At 39.9% G+C, this 15911-nt stretch overlaps 1 long non-coding RNA gene across 1 annotated transcript; it reads right to left on the bottom strand.

Annotated features, from left to right (window-relative positions):
• Window positions 1–14263: 14263 nt before the first annotated feature.
• On the bottom strand, window positions 14264–15911 carry LOC147232773 (uncharacterized). The gene is made up of 5 exons (XR_015106395.1): window positions 15852–15911; window positions 15355–15746; window positions 15122–15223; window positions 14873–14970; window positions 14264–14777 (listed from the first exon to the last, which is right to left on the bottom strand). It is a non-coding gene; the product is annotated as an uncharacterized LOC147232773 (long non-coding RNA).

The following is a 15911-nucleotide window of genomic DNA, read 5'->3' as shown; positions in this document are numbered from 1 at the left end:
TGTGAACACATTGGCAGTATTGACAACAAAGTTGACTTTGACTGTGACTTGACATTTATACATCCTCCAAGACACCTTACTCATTATCATCAATTTCCATTTTTTTTTTTCTGTTACTATTTGCAGACTTTTTCTACCCTGTAATGCTGCTCTGACAATTGAATTTCCCTGTCGTGGGATCAATAAGGTCTACCTTATCTTAACATAGAGCGGCGTAGAACATAGATAGAAATACAAATAGAGGGTTAGGGGTACGATTGGGGTTGGTTTCTGTCTGTTTGTTGTAGAAATTGGAGGAAGATGTGAGCAGGAGGCTAAATGCAGTTGCTGATGCTGTTGTTATGGGCAACAATGTTACGGCATGTAAGCTGCAGTCTTTATGTGCGTTAAACTTGAGAGGTTCCAACGAGCATGAATGCAATAAAGATTCAACTCCAAAGTGTCGCCATAGTCTCGTCAGCCTAGATCTGGAAGGTTTACCGAGACAAAACAGGCACGGTGAGATTTTCTTCCAAGTTCTATTGTCGTGCCAGATTATTCATCGGATCACTGTGTTCCGGCCGGGGAGGGAGGTGAGAATGTTAGGACGTGCGTCATGAACACACACGCACACATACACACTAAGTGAGCGAAGCCCATCATCATTCAATGCAATCAGGAGACGGTCACAAGTTTACTTTCAGAAATCAAATAAAATTTGCTCATGGTGTTTGGCTTACATTATTAGAAAAAAATATATAAAATATGGGAAAATACCATCTATCTATCTATCTATCTATCTATCTATCTATCTATCTATCTATCTATCTATCTATCTATCTATCTATCTATCTATCTATCTATCTATCTATCTATCTATCAATCTATCCATCCATCCATCCATCCATCCATCCATCCATCCATCCATCAATCTATCAAGTATATGCCATATACTAGATAGATAGATAGATAGATAGATAGATAGATAGATAGATAGATAGATAGATAGATAGATAGATAGATGGACAATATACATTTATACAATATACCATATACTATATGGTATATTGTATATAGTGTATAGTATACATATCCTCCAAGAGTGATGTAAAAAAAATTAACTTATATTTTCTTTGGTGATATTTACAAAAATGATATACAAAAAAATAAATTACTTGATTTTTTCATCTCTCAAACTGTCAAAATGCTATACGTTTGATTTACAACTAAGCTGAGCCTATTATATAAAACCACAGTTGGGGAAGGTGGGGTCATGAATGAAAAGATTATCCAGTTTCCAGAAAACCAAGAAAGTAATTACAAAAGTAATTAGAGCCCGAGTTACTCAAGTTAATCGTTTCTCATTCACATAGAATTTGAGGGTTTTATTTACAGTCCTCAGTCAAGTCGATCCTTAATGTTAATAAAGTTAAATATTACAGATGTCATTCGGCCTCTGGTACATTCAACTCCGTTATGTGATCCATCGTGAGGGGAGAGAAACCTCACGGCATCCCGAAGTGAACTGGCCGCTGATCCCAAATCTGTCAAACAAGATAATGTTGTGCTTCAAGACAGACACATGATGTCATTCCATAGATTGACCACTAGATGGCGCCAGAGCATCGCTATTACGTCCTTCATTTGCCACTCGTTGTCATTCAGTGTAGCATTTCAATTTCCTTAATGATTTCCAACATTTTGATGACATCAACATAACCACTATGTGCACTATAATGGGGGAAGGGGGAGGCAGCTTTGACTAAATCGCAATTTGATGAGGTCAATTCTGAATATTTGAAAAAACATAAATATTCAGAAAACAAGTAATTACAGAAAGTGAGTCAAAGAGAGAGGGAATTGTATTACGTATTTAAATGGCCTAGTGCTCATAGATAGATAGATGTTGTGTGGTCTTTTGCAAGGAAAAAAAACAAAAAACAAATGTCAGACACAGAAATTTACTGAAGTAATAAAACTAAAATAAAAATAAAGTAGCCCGATATTTGCGGCGAAGGGGGCGGGGGGGCAGTTATTATTATTTTCTTTATACAGCCCAGTGCCGGTTCTAAGCAGACATTATCTCAGGGCTCCTTCAGGCCGGCTGGAAACACACAGGATGAAGATCACAGACGACCTCCGTGATTATTACCCTACAAATCACTCAGGTTTGCCCGGGTAATAGTCCCATGTGAACAGGGCAACATTGTAAATGGTTTTCATGCCAGAAGGGCATTTTAAATAATAGGCACAACAAGAAATTAAAACACTAAGGGTTCAGCGGCCGCCGGGAGGCAAGCAGCTGCGTGCTGCGTGCCTGCCTGCCCACTCGCCTGCCTGCCGCCCACCAAGTAAGGTATCGGTCCTGCAGGCGGCTGAGAGGAATGTAATGCTGGTGATTCTCCGACTAATGAGAGTCACATCAGGAGCAAGCAGAGCCTCCCCAAATCCCAAACTGTCCTGTTCTTTTTTTGTTGTTGTTTTTTTTTTAAATACCTTCGGCATATGTGTGGAAATGAGAAAGAGATGTGGCCTCCAGGAAGTCCCGAGATAAACCAAATAATAAATTTGGTGAGAATCTTGGAGTAGATTCGAGGCGTATCTGTTTCATTTCATATGAGTGAATGAGAAAAGTATGTTGCGGGACACATTATCGGTTATTTTGCCTGAAACGATTTTCGAGTGTGCTCGAACATCTCCTTCACGGTCGTCCTCCGTCGACACAAACCCGTGCCCACACAACCAACACATGACACTTGTTTTGAGTTCATCCCTACACACATTTCAGGTGAACAACACTTGGCCGTTCTCCAAAGCAAAGAGCGGGATTGAGAAAGCAAAGGTAAAGTTACTCCTGCCTGTGTTATAACACTTGGCAGTGTGTTTGTGTGCTCTCGGCATGTCAGGGGGGTTCGAGTTCAACACTTGTGAGCAAGATGGCAATATTGAATCTGTGTCAGTTGTTGAAGAAGCCGAGGGGACAAAGAGTTTTTGCCGTTAAAGGGCCTCGCTAGAGAGTCAACAGGTGCATGTGTATACTGGGTGATAGGATGCAGAGGAAGATGCCACTTTGACATTGTGTCCCCTTGGAAATGATGTGGAAAATATGAGAAAAAGAAAAGAAAGAGGTTTAAATGTCACCGTAGAGGCCACTGGTATTCAAGGGCAACTCGAACTTAAAGTTTATCATTAGGGAATTAAAACGAGAATAGTAGCAAACATATTAAATACTCAAAATACACACAAAAACACAGCGGGTTTCAGTAATTCCACATACATGTCATGGATTGATAATTCAAAAAAAAGGATTCAATTTTATGTCTTAGTTGTTGGGGAATAAATTAAAACTTTTTCCTGTCAGTAATTGTATGTTTTAGAAAATGTACATTATACATCACAATGAACATAGAATTCACTTTTAACAGCGTTTTTTGGGTGATGTTTGATACCAAAATGTTTTGATTGATTGATTTATCATCTAGGTTTTCCTTATGATAAATCCAAAATGTATTATAAAAACAGTTGATAATAAAACTGTAACAGAGATGAAGTCCGTTTTTGGCAGCAAAATAACTGAAAAAATTACAATTTAAAAAAATTAAACACATTTAGATACCAGGGTTGAAAGATGATCAGTTTAGCATAGTTATTATTTTTATTTATCATTTAATCATTTTAAGAGCCACTTTCACACAATAAGTTAAGTCTAGTGCTTCTTTTTTAAGGGTCTATTTTGCCTTAGATTTAATGATACATCTTTTTAAAAGCTTTTATTTGAGGCCATTTTCAAACCTTTTGAGTGTTTTCAGGGATGACACCCTGAGATCTTGCTGATGTTATCAAAGTTTTTGGTTTTTGCTTGTTTCGGGAAAAACATTTCCGGATGTAACACTCAATTCAAGGCTGACACGCACCCACATGTGCACGCAAAACCTGCAAACATACCCACTGACCACATCAACTCCTACAGAAGAGGTTTCCCATAGTAAAAAAGAAAGAAAAAAACATCTAAGTATGAATATTTCACTTTTTAATACAAAAATGTTATATATTCAATATTCACATATTCTTCATTAAAATATTGAATAAATATGAGCAAGGATGATAAAGTCCACCTCAGTGGGCCAAAGGTGGAGGAGAAAACACCAGAGGTGCGCATACTGGTGTTGAAAGAAAAACAAAAGCAAGAGGGAAATGGAGAGATAAAAAAGTTAAAAATAAAAGGTTTCCAAATGGGCCAGGTATTTTATCAGACCACATCTGAGGAGATAAAATGTAATGCACCACTTTCATTTGATTTCTTAGATTTTTTTTTAACAAAAAGTTTTGTGAGTTAAAAAAAAAAAGGAATTGATCATCTCTTAAAAAAAAGAGGCAACACTGATACTAGATGTGGGGAATTCAGACACGTGCTCAGGAAATTCCAATGTATCCCAAGCAGATGCGTACGCTTTCTGTTTCCGGATAGAGTCCGATCAATAAGAAGGGACCTTGAGCCACCACCCTGAGAGCAAGTGGGATATTCATTTATATAATGTATCTATTTTTCTATCCAGTCCAGAGTTGGAATTTTGTGAATGGAAACAATTCGCCATTTTTAAACTATTGACAAAAAAAAAAAAAAAACGATCATCTAATTTCTTTTAACTGCAAAGATATATTACGATTTTTCACAGTAAGCGATGTATCAACTGTTGTATTTATTCCATTTCTCAGTCTTTGCGCCGTTTATCGTGGTTTCATGGCTTCCTGAATTTACAGACTCCTATCTTTTTGGCAGAGCCTGAAAACACAAGCTTAGCCCTAAATCTGTCTCTTTGGTGACCCTTTGCACCTTGTGCTCCCCCCTCTTCCCCAAACCTTGTTGCACAACGTGCTAAATACACTGATGCTTGGACTCATTATTTCAGAAAGAAGGGGACCCCCTCCTCCTACACCCCCACCTGGGTGTAATACTTGGGAATAATCCTTTATGTTCTCCAGCTGTGCTGCGAGACCTCATAAAGACTCCCGGGCAGAGAAGACTTAGGGAGGATTACCTTTAACAATGAAAGGAGAGGATGAAGTTGGATGATCTTAATGGAGACGGTTCCTCCTGAATTTGACTTCCGGTCACGGCGGCCGTCGTGCCTGGATCGGCTCAGAGCCTGAGGGTGACCCTGGTGCCTCTGCCATTTTCTGGCAAATAAGGAGATGTGTTGTAATGTTTGTCCAAAGAAAAAAAAAAATAATTTCACAACATCACAGATATGACCTTTGAATGCATAAGTGGATTTTGAGATATTGGGCTGTTTTTGGGGGGCTGATGATGGATTAAGTACGATGGCCCCAAAGGATAGATGCCTTCAGATGTTGTCAGAAGGCTCAGCACATGCAACGACATCCCACTAACAAAACAACCTGCCACATTTAGCGGATTAGATCACCATTTTCTGAATCGTTGTCAGCTTAGATGGATTTTACTCTATTTGACATTTGACTTTACGTTAGATTTTAACGAACAAACAAAAATCCAGACTTCCGTACAAAAGTCAAGGAGGGGATCCGAGCTCTAGGGTGGCCTCGTTTCTTAACTCGACCCCATTTACAGGCACACGTGTATTCCTTTTTTTGCGTGTGTTTTTTGATTGATAAAATGCAACTGTCACCTTACACAACCAACAAACCCTCAAATACACACGTGTCAAAAAAAATGGAACAAGGGACACGGTTTCACAACAAGCTACTAGTTGCCCTGGCAAAAGTCCTCCGGTTGCACAAAAAAGGGTGGACAAATGCCCAAGGGCACACACACACACACACACACACACACACACACACACACACACTGATACTCATAAGAGCACAGATGCCAAAAGGTGTAATAGTTATCTGGTCATGTTGACAGATCGACCCTCCTGTGATAAACAGACAGGATGTTCCTCTGCTCTCCACAGAGGGCAGCAAACACACTTCTTCCATAGACCCTCGCCACCAAACATTGCTTGGGTCGGACAAATAAACACGAAACCAGTGACGCGTTCAAAACACCGATTTCCACATTTACCATTAGATTTTTTTAATAGTGAACTGGCAGCACAAACAAATATTTTTTGACCTTGGGACCTTTACGGGAGCATTAAACCATTAAAAGAAAGGGGTGCAAAATTATTGTACAAATACAGACTTTAATGGTGGTAATGGAATTTTTACATTTTTTTCCAATTTATGCTGCCAAAGTTAATAAGGGACAGACATCCAAACATTTTTTTTCATTTACCCTCTGATCTTGGTCAAATCTCTCTCAAAAATGTATATTAATATTAATAATATTAACCCATGATTACAGGGTGAAAATACATGGTAGAAAATTTTTAAGGGGGATTCCAAATCATCCAAGCTCTGATTCTGAGTTTGGAAATTTAATTTCTATACAAACTTTTTCTGCATCTTACACTGAAATATCAATAAATAAGCCACCTGAAGAGAAGTTAAAACAAAAAGATTAAAATAAAAGTATCTGCTGTCGCTGATCATGTGATTCTGTAAAAACAACTTTAGACTATCCAGGAAAAAAATGAACCTCCCACACTTCCATTTTCCTGGACTCCTGCTTTTCATTTGTCCTAATGCTACATGTCCACAAAGACCTTTTTCCTCTTTAACATAATTTATTTGGTACTGTCAACTACACATTGTAAATGAACACAAATGACAGCAGTTAAAAATGGCCCCACAGAGGCTTAACTTAATGCTGAACAGAGGCCATTAAGGATTTTACTGTGCTCTCTGTGAGAAAATGACTTCCGTTAGGTGAAATAATATTTACCACCCAATAAACTGTCACTGATGCATTATTAAGCGTAACTACACCTCACAACTTTTACAAGAATCTTTTACAGTGGGCTTGATTCTTTCCCGGCAATTGCACGGCGGTATTACCGTTGGGCTAACAGCCTGTTTTTCAACTCATTGACCACGGTTGAAAAAAACAAGGGAGCACAACAAGTTTACAGCTACAGCATGCGGATCAGAGTCCTCAGGTGGGAGACCTTGAGGAGGTGGTTCAGGGAGAAATCAATACAGTTAAATGAAGTACAGTTGCAAAAACAGTCGAGGGAGCCGGACGGGAAGAGGGCCACCCGCGCCCGCACACACACACACACACACGTACCTGTATGTTAGAGCACGCACAGGCACATGCATCTGTGATTACGCAGTAAGGGTTAATGATCAGATGAGCGGCCTCATCGATGTGTAATAACATCTGCGGAGAGGTCAGTCACTCTTTGGCCCCACTGGCCCCCCGACGATCATCCAACATTGATGCAGTATAGGCCTCCAAACACACACATACACACACATGCACACAGAGTTCATACGCCAGCATTTAACAAAAACAAGTGTTATTTTTTTCGAGATCAACAGTTTGCTTTCAGCAGCTTGTAGGGCTTTGTAAGGACGGGGCGGCCTCAAAACATTCACGCTCCACCTGCTGCTTCAAAGCAACACCGCTAAGAATATGTCCAAAGTGAAGTCACACGAGACTTTTATTATCATAAAGCAAAACTGTGCGGGAATCTGAGACTCGGTAGCCAACACAGAATGTCCGTAAACTCTTTTAAGGGGTTCATATTTGCATGGGTTTTTCCAGTTCACCTTCCCAAAGAAGCAGCATACTGATGAAGTAAAAACAAAGGGAAAAAAATGAATTTCCAAATACTGACTTTCGAAACTAAAAATTGGACCTCGTTTTAATTCCCGACCATTGTTTGGAGACAAACACTGAGTTTCTGAGCCAAAGACACTGTTTCATTTCTCCATTCTACAGCGAGCACACTGTTTTTTTTTTTCTTTAATCCACATTTGATGTGCTTCCAATCAGGTTCTTTTAAGTGCTAATTTAAAATGCATATTAAAAGCGGTGGATGGGAATCTGCTCGTGAGTCACCGCTGCGTAAAGTAGCTGCAGCTGTACCGAAGCACTGCGCCCATTATCTCGGAGTAATGGCCACAAACTACAAAGTATTCTAAAGTCCTTCACACGGCAAGAGTGAGACATCGCAGCACCACAAGCGAGGAGTGGATTATTTGCCCGAGCCCACCGTCCCAGAAAAATAAAGGTCACTGGTTTAAATTCTGCGGAAGACCAGTGCAAATTGAAAACGCAACCATTTACATGGGGTTGATGCAAATTGTCCATATTGGTGTGTTGCAGTCATGCGATCTCCCAGAGGTTCATAAGGAGAGATGCCTCGCTTAGGCTGGGAGAAGTAAAAGTTAATAACCTCAGCTGCCGGACCCGCGAGTCACACAGACGCCGTTCGCATCATGGCTCGTGTCACTCAATGAGGCTTCGAGTCAATAAGGACGTTCGCCTGTCACTCAGGTGGCAGAGGTTATCATGTATCACCAAGTGCTAATGTGTGTGTAACATAATGTTGTGATTGGTAATAACTTTTAATAGCCTGGACTTTTCAAACTCGCTTTCTTCATTGTCTCACGTCAGTCATCATTAGAATATTCCCACTGTCTTTAAATGGCATGTGTTTGTGTTTTTATTATATCACTTCAGACTTATTATGATATATTATATACAGTCACACGGATCACACGCACACATGCTTGCACGCATGCAACGAATGCATGCCCACACCTGTGAGTACATGTGCACCCACTCAGGACACACAAACACACACGCTTAACTTTAAAAAACTATAATATAACTATTAGCATATAAAGTGTCTCCAAAGTGGAGGTAACTGCCCTCAATTTGACCGTGTTAACAGATTTATGTCCCTCGGCTACGACCGAGGTTTGTAGAACACACACACACACACACACACATACACACATCATGTTTCTCCATGTGTAAAACAGATTTCACATGACGAGATTTTGAAAATGGAAAGTGCCTTTGTGTATCCTACGCTGCGTCTAACGTCAAGATTTCGAATGGAACCGTCAAATCAAGAACAGTGTAACTTTTTATGTGTTATCAAACATCTTCATCATAAACATAAATCAACTTAAGTTGCTCAATCACTTTTTGATAAAAATTGAAAAGGAACACAAAAATTTGGTGAAAATCAAATCATGTCAAAGGAAGGAAAACTGTCCACCGAGGTCAGGAAAATTTAAAGTAATGATGATGAATGGCGAAATTAACAAAATACACTGTCCGAAATCTTTGTATTCCGAACACGTGGTGGTCGACTCTTGTTGAAGCGGAAGCACATGGGAATAGGAGAGCGTGTGTTTTTGACATATACGTTCGAACAAAGCCCACGTGACGTGAGCTAGGTAGGTGTCCGACTGAAAATCATTATTTTTAGTGATTTATTATGAGATGTTGCACTAAAGTAAATCTATGTTTATAGACCGATTTTAACGAGGAAATAAAAATCCATCGGGATCTCAGCCTTTGCTCCCAAATTTACCAGTTGCTGCAAAATAAAGTGGGGACTCATTTCCTCCTTCTTTTGAACTCTAAAATTTATACCAGTCTTTAATGAGACATTTAATCATAGTAAGCCCTAGGACTGGAATACTGGTTGAAAAAAAATCTCACACTGTTTAAAGGCAGTTGCTGGGTTTCCATGCACTTTGCCTCATATTTACGGAGGCCAAAGAAATACTTTTTAAAAAAATTTAAACCCCAACAGTCACCGTACTGTTCATTTTTATGTGTGCAAATTACAACTTACCATTTAACTGTCTTTGTCATTGAAATAGGCACAGGACGCCAACTTAAAAGTAATATACGAAGTCATATAAGTACATAAAAGTCCATCATCCTTTACGTTTCAATCACCCAACATCGGACAGGCTCTGTCCACTGAATTGACTGCCCAATTCACTATTCTGTTTAATTCAGGTGCCTCTGCTAAAATACAGAAGTAAACAGAAATATTAAATATATATTTTCCCCCTCCTTCCAGACCCGAGGTCTTTTTTTTTTTTTTGGTTGTAAATAAAAGCTTGTCCTGTACTCACTGCTAAATGTCTCACAGCTTTATATTGACGAAAATATTTAAAAGACGTCAGGCATCAAATTCGTCAAATCAGCCTGGATGCTTGATATTTGGCTATTTCGTTTCATCTGAATTGGAACAAGATACAGCACTGGAAATGTTGAGACCAAAAATTCAGCATCACCAGAATTTAAGTGCCCCATTGCTTCACAGGGTTTCAAGGAAAGAACCGTGTTGTTACCAGAAGCCACTAATACAGTCACTAAGATAAACAGAGGGTGTGGTAAATACTATACTTGTTGGTAAACCATGAAGAGATAGCTGTCTGGAATCGGGAACTAATGGGTGTCATGCATTTAAAGGAAATATGATAAGTCACCAACGCTATATGCTCTTAGGCAAGTAAGTGCGTGTGTGTGTGTGTGTGTGTGTGTGTGCGCACGCATGCGTGGATGGGAGCTGATAACGGGCATCACTATGCAACATGTTGGCATAAGCAAGGTCGACCGGTGCATGTTTTCAAGCTAAACAACTCAATTAATGACCATAACCACCCTGTGGCGCCCTTTTGTCACTCTCATCACAACGCACATTGTGATCATTGCAGTCAGGATCTTTTAGATTTTTCAGATCTCCCATTATCATCGCAAAGGCTCAGTCCTGAGCGCATGCATAAACAAATTCTAGACCCATCCCCCAAAAGTCATATAAAATTGAGGGGGCCTAGACTTTTGGCCCCAAGAACCACACACACACACACACACACACACACACACACACACACACGTATACATACATACACTGACACACACGTAGGGCAGTGTTTTTACCACTTCAAAGGCCACGAGCTTGATGTTGAGGTCACTTTAGCCTTAATGTAATATTCCCCTTATCTCAACCTTCTGCCAAGTCCTCACCATGAAAATATAATCATATTCATAATGGGGACTTGTTGTACCCCCAGAAAATACCTGTGCAAACACATACACGCAAGCATGCACATATGCACGCACCCACGCAGGCAGGACTGCACACACACATACGAAGGTTGCGAGAGTTCAGAGCAGGGTACACAAGGACCCCTCTGAACCCGACACATTGGCTTCTTTCCAACGAATATCTCACCTCAGTTGCACAGCTCATAACAGAGCAGAGTCTCCGTGCCCTCCTTACCTTGTGCACACACAGGCACATGTAAAAAAATAAATAAAAAAAAACACAGGTTAATATGCAAAGCTTTCCAAAACAACAAGCTTACCCTGCCCAAGTGTACTAAACAGCTTTTTAAACCCCGCTTTTGATCAGCCTGGATGACCCGGGGGCTTCATTTCGCTGCAACATCAACACGCAGTCGGCACGGCCTGCGTCCAGGCACCACTGCCAGACCGATGTTGTAACAAATACCGCAAATGATGACTGGAGACTTTGTAAACACAGATGATTCAAAAACAAGGATGTGAGAAAAACAAAAGGAGAAAAGCTGGGAATGGTGCAGAATCGCACTCGCGCTGGAAAACAGATAGCTGGCGCACATGTTAAAACATGCACAAGAGGTTCTAGCATGTTGCTAATGGACCTCCTGCCCTGTGTTTGAATCTCATGTCTGAATCTCAAATGCACAACCAACCAACCCACCCACCCACCCACGCACACCCGCCCACACACACACATTAAAACAAACAAACAAAAAAATGACTATCATACATATCAAAAACAACCCATGAGAAAGACTCACAAAAACGTACCGAGAGCAGATGTTATTATTTACGTGGGTTTCATCACAATTACTTCATTATCATATCAGAGTTCATGTTGTGGCTTTGCTCTTATTTTTATTCATTGCTAGCACCACTAATCTAACATTGCATCCGTTGTCAAAACTAATTCCACAATTTCAGATGGACTGCACGCTGAAGAAGTAATCTAAACAAAACAAAAAATAAAACATCATACGAATCAATGATTGCAGTGAATTTATATATCTGTCATTTCTAAAACTCATGACTCCATCATTCACGCTCACTCAGACAAAAATTAGCTAACCTTAGGGCTAAACCTAATTTAACATGAATATTCTGAATCTGTGCTGGAGAAAAATAAATAACCCTCCCTACCACCAGGTGGGGCTGTTCATGACTTGAATGAGGAAACCGAAGAAGCAGTTGTGCTCACAGACTATCTTCATTCGATACCCGCGAAGTTACATTACACAGCGAAAGGATTTATAGTGACACTGCCAAGAAATCTGTTTTTCTTGACAACACTTGTTCACTTTTGTTTCTTTTCCGGTATATTGATTTGCAGAAGCTGATCTGCCAATCAGTACAGTTTGTTTCCAGCAATGACTCAGTACTGTCACTGTGCATGGTAAAGATAAGGGCTCAGAGCTGGAAGGTGGACATCCTGTCCAATGTGCCAAGAGCTTAGAAATGTGCTCAGATACAAACATTGCAATTTCAATCTTTACAGTCAAGATATTTGAGGAATCAAAATTACAGAAATGTAAATAATTCAACAAATGTAAAAATAAGGGGATTTTTATCATGATTGCATATTAAGGGGAGTCTGTTACAAAAAAGTAATAATTGTAAGTTAAATTATGACATTTTCTCAATTTTAAAAAAATCACTTGCTGCAGCTGGAATAGCGATCTTAATCTAAAGCTTAGTCGAAACAGGTCTGAGCAGCAAAGCTGCCATATCATTTCCCAACGGTTATATATGTCTGTTTTTCATAGACAGGTAATGTTTACCTGCTGGTGGTGACCAGCAGGTAAATATGTTTGGAGAAAACAAACAAACAAGAAAAAAAATGCAACATGTAGTGTTTCTCATCCGCTTGAGAAACAGCTGACTTAAAGTGATTTAAGAAGGGTCTGACAGTGTACCTCGGCCAACGAAGATCTGAAAATCACTTTCCAGGTGATGTGAGCAGACAGCAATGCGAGTAAACATCATCTGTTGACCACATGGCAGGCATGTATGCTCCCATGAGAACAGAACAATGTTGTGACATACATTGCTTCTTCTATTTTTTTTTCCCCTTCTTACATTCATGTCTTCTTTTGACTGATAGGCAATATTGCGTAAATGATCAAAGCATCAGCCTGCCGTAACAGGCGAAAAACGTTTCCTGTGACGGCCTCTCGATGCTAACCGAAGATTTATTTGAGCTTCTGTCGTGTCTCGATGTGCTTGTTTTGATTTTATCCCCATTTCCAAGTTCCTCTCCTTGTGTTTACTATGTCATTGAGCAATAGTCCTTTTCCCAATGAAATCTGATATTGTTACTGTAGGCTCAGGAATGTTTTTCACCCAATGAGAGGCAGGGTGTGTTCACATCGTTTTTTGTTTTTTTTCCTGAAAAGCCCCCCCCTATTAGAGGCTCCCATGTTTGCTCACTCTCTTTGCACCCTCTCTGAATAAGGATTAACACATACCACATGACACACAAAAAATGAATTTACAACTTTTCCTGGAAAAACGCTTAAGAATGTGTTCATAGGGACATACGCAAACCATCCACACAATCTTCGGCTTGACATCTAAAAAAGACGGATGTGTCAAATCCTAGCAAGCTTTGACAAATGATTCCCGTAGATGGTCTGCTGAGATTTTCTCCTAATCAAAACTAGGTCAAAACCTCAAACTAAATAAATACACTTCATATATACACCTAATCCAGGAAAAGGTTTCAGAGGGTTACTTGTAATAATATCATTCAAATTAAACCTTGAAAATAATTTCGCCTGAGCAAGTCCTTCTTCATTTTAATTGTTGTCATACTGTTTCTCAAAAATATGAAAATAAATCCGAATATGCTAAAAGACTGCGTTTGTGCAATGATTCCAATAACACGAATAAGAGCCAGTCAACTGGAAACAAATGTTTAGGACGACCACCATCCAGTGTTTTTGTCTGAGCTGTGGATGTCAGACCTGTGCATCAATCATTTGCCGAAAGACGCTATTCACATTATGAATGGTGTTGAACGTAAGCTTTCAGCGCCACCCTGCAAGCTGGAGGCATTTTCACACCTCACCGATGGTTTGTTTGCATTGGACCAAATAGGTGGATGACTTATTACTTTGTTGCCTTTTCCCCTTTGGTTCAGTTTGGTTTCACACGGATACGATTTCAAGGAAATCAAAATTCGTCAACAAAGACCCCTCGGGACCTGTGGCTAATTTTACCGACGGGAAACCTTGCAGGGTTTTGGCGGGCAGAGAGGAAGGAGAGCTGGTGTTTCATTCAGAAAGTTTTAAGAAGAAGGATTTTCCAATGGAAATAATGTGCGACTCAGATCACAAAATAACCAAAATTAAAAATCAATTTTGAATTCAACATTTTGGGATTTTATTTAATTAAAAAAATAAATGCTATCCTATCACGACAGAAATAATAACTTAATAAATTACATAAATGAATCTATACTTGAATTTTGCAACAATGAGGCAAAATCAGATTTCAGGAAACTTTTTGTTCCAGTCGTTCACAAACAAAGGTTTGAAGTGGCGTGTTGTTTTTAAACTTAATCACATAAATATCTGAATCCCTTGTCATCCAGAAACTTGAGCTGCATAATTGCTTTTTGTATTGTTATCCTTAGTTACCCTTAGTCACCCTTGGAGAAGTTTGGGTGGGGGGGTTGTTTTGTTTTTTAGTCATGAACCAGCATGGAACTCAAATGAGGGAATTTAAACGCATCTGTGTCCGACCTCAAACCCAGCATGCATTTTTGTTTTGCAAACCCATCTACGTTCTGCCTTTGCGCAGTCTCCTTTGAATGCCCGTCGTCAGGCAGGCCGACAGGACATTGGTGCATGATGACATCCACCCAGTGCTTCTGTTTATAATGATAAGATAACAGCAGCAGGGTGATGAGTTGAGAGGGCCATAGGGATTCACTGTATCTGGGGGTCAAATCCTTTACAAATATACCTCTGAGGCTCAGGTCGGTGGGGAGGTCAAAGTGTAACGGAGTGTGCCAACGATGTAATCAACGAGTTGATTGCAGCCATGGTGACAAAGTGATGTAACTATAGCAGAAATACAGAGAATTCATTGTGTTAGAAATGTATCTCGGTATCATACATTGAGCATAATTAAGCCTTTCGGTGTGGAAACAATATTAAAATGTGTGCAAACATGTTTTTATGACTTGTTTGTGTGTGTGTTGGATCTACTGACACCAAGTGGTGACATTTCAGATTGCAATAGCCCTGCAGATAGACGTTCGTAAAGGGGTGAGCACTTTCAAAAAAGTACTTGACAGGTGACTGGTTGAACCGCCTGCGGATGAAAAAAAAAATTTGCATTGATAATTGCTCCTTTTTTGTGCTGTTTTAAACCTGTTGAATCAAGCTTCCTCACAAGTTTACGATGTGATTACATCAATGTGTCCTGAAATGACAACCACAAACCTGTCACTTTCCTTAGAGGAGGATTTACGGGTTGTTCCAAATGAATTGAAGGATTGTTTCAGTGAAGATCCAAGTGCCTTTCTGTTGCTGCTTTACTGCAATGAGTGAAAATACGGGGCCAAAAAAACTCCCTTCTTTTGGTCTCTGACAAACACATGACATTGGAAGTATCTCTGATGACAACAACTCTGAAAGTCATCACATCCAACAAGATGGTCATAAAATTTCATGCCCTAGGAGGCACATGTGCACGTGGGGTCGTTATTCCCTCTTCAGCCACCCTTGGAATTACAGACCAGGCGTGGATACGTCATGACAGTCTGAGCCTCTGTGCTCCCCAGGGCTCTGTGCTGAGCCCCCACTTTTCACCTGACACTGACACACAACGGTGCCTGGGATCACATGAGACAGTGATTACACATCTTACTGAGAGGCCTTTCTCAACTAAACAATGTGTTGTCTTGAAAAAAATGAGAAAAATCCAAAAGACGTTTTACCCAGTTACAGTTGTTTCAGCTCCAGGCATACGAAGGGCTGTTTTCAGTCTCGTCTGATTC

This window comes from Fistularia commersonii, chromosome 7, assembly GCF_037954325.1.
Source record: "Fistularia commersonii isolate RoL2024-O1a breed Wild chromosome 7, RoL_Fcom_v1.0, whole genome shotgun sequence".
In the NCBI taxonomy this organism is placed as follows: Eukaryota; Metazoa; Chordata; class Actinopteri; order Syngnathiformes; family Fistulariidae; genus Fistularia; species Fistularia commersonii.
The sequence above is the reverse complement of the archived record's forward strand: the minus strand, read 5'-3'. Positions and strand labels throughout refer to the sequence as shown.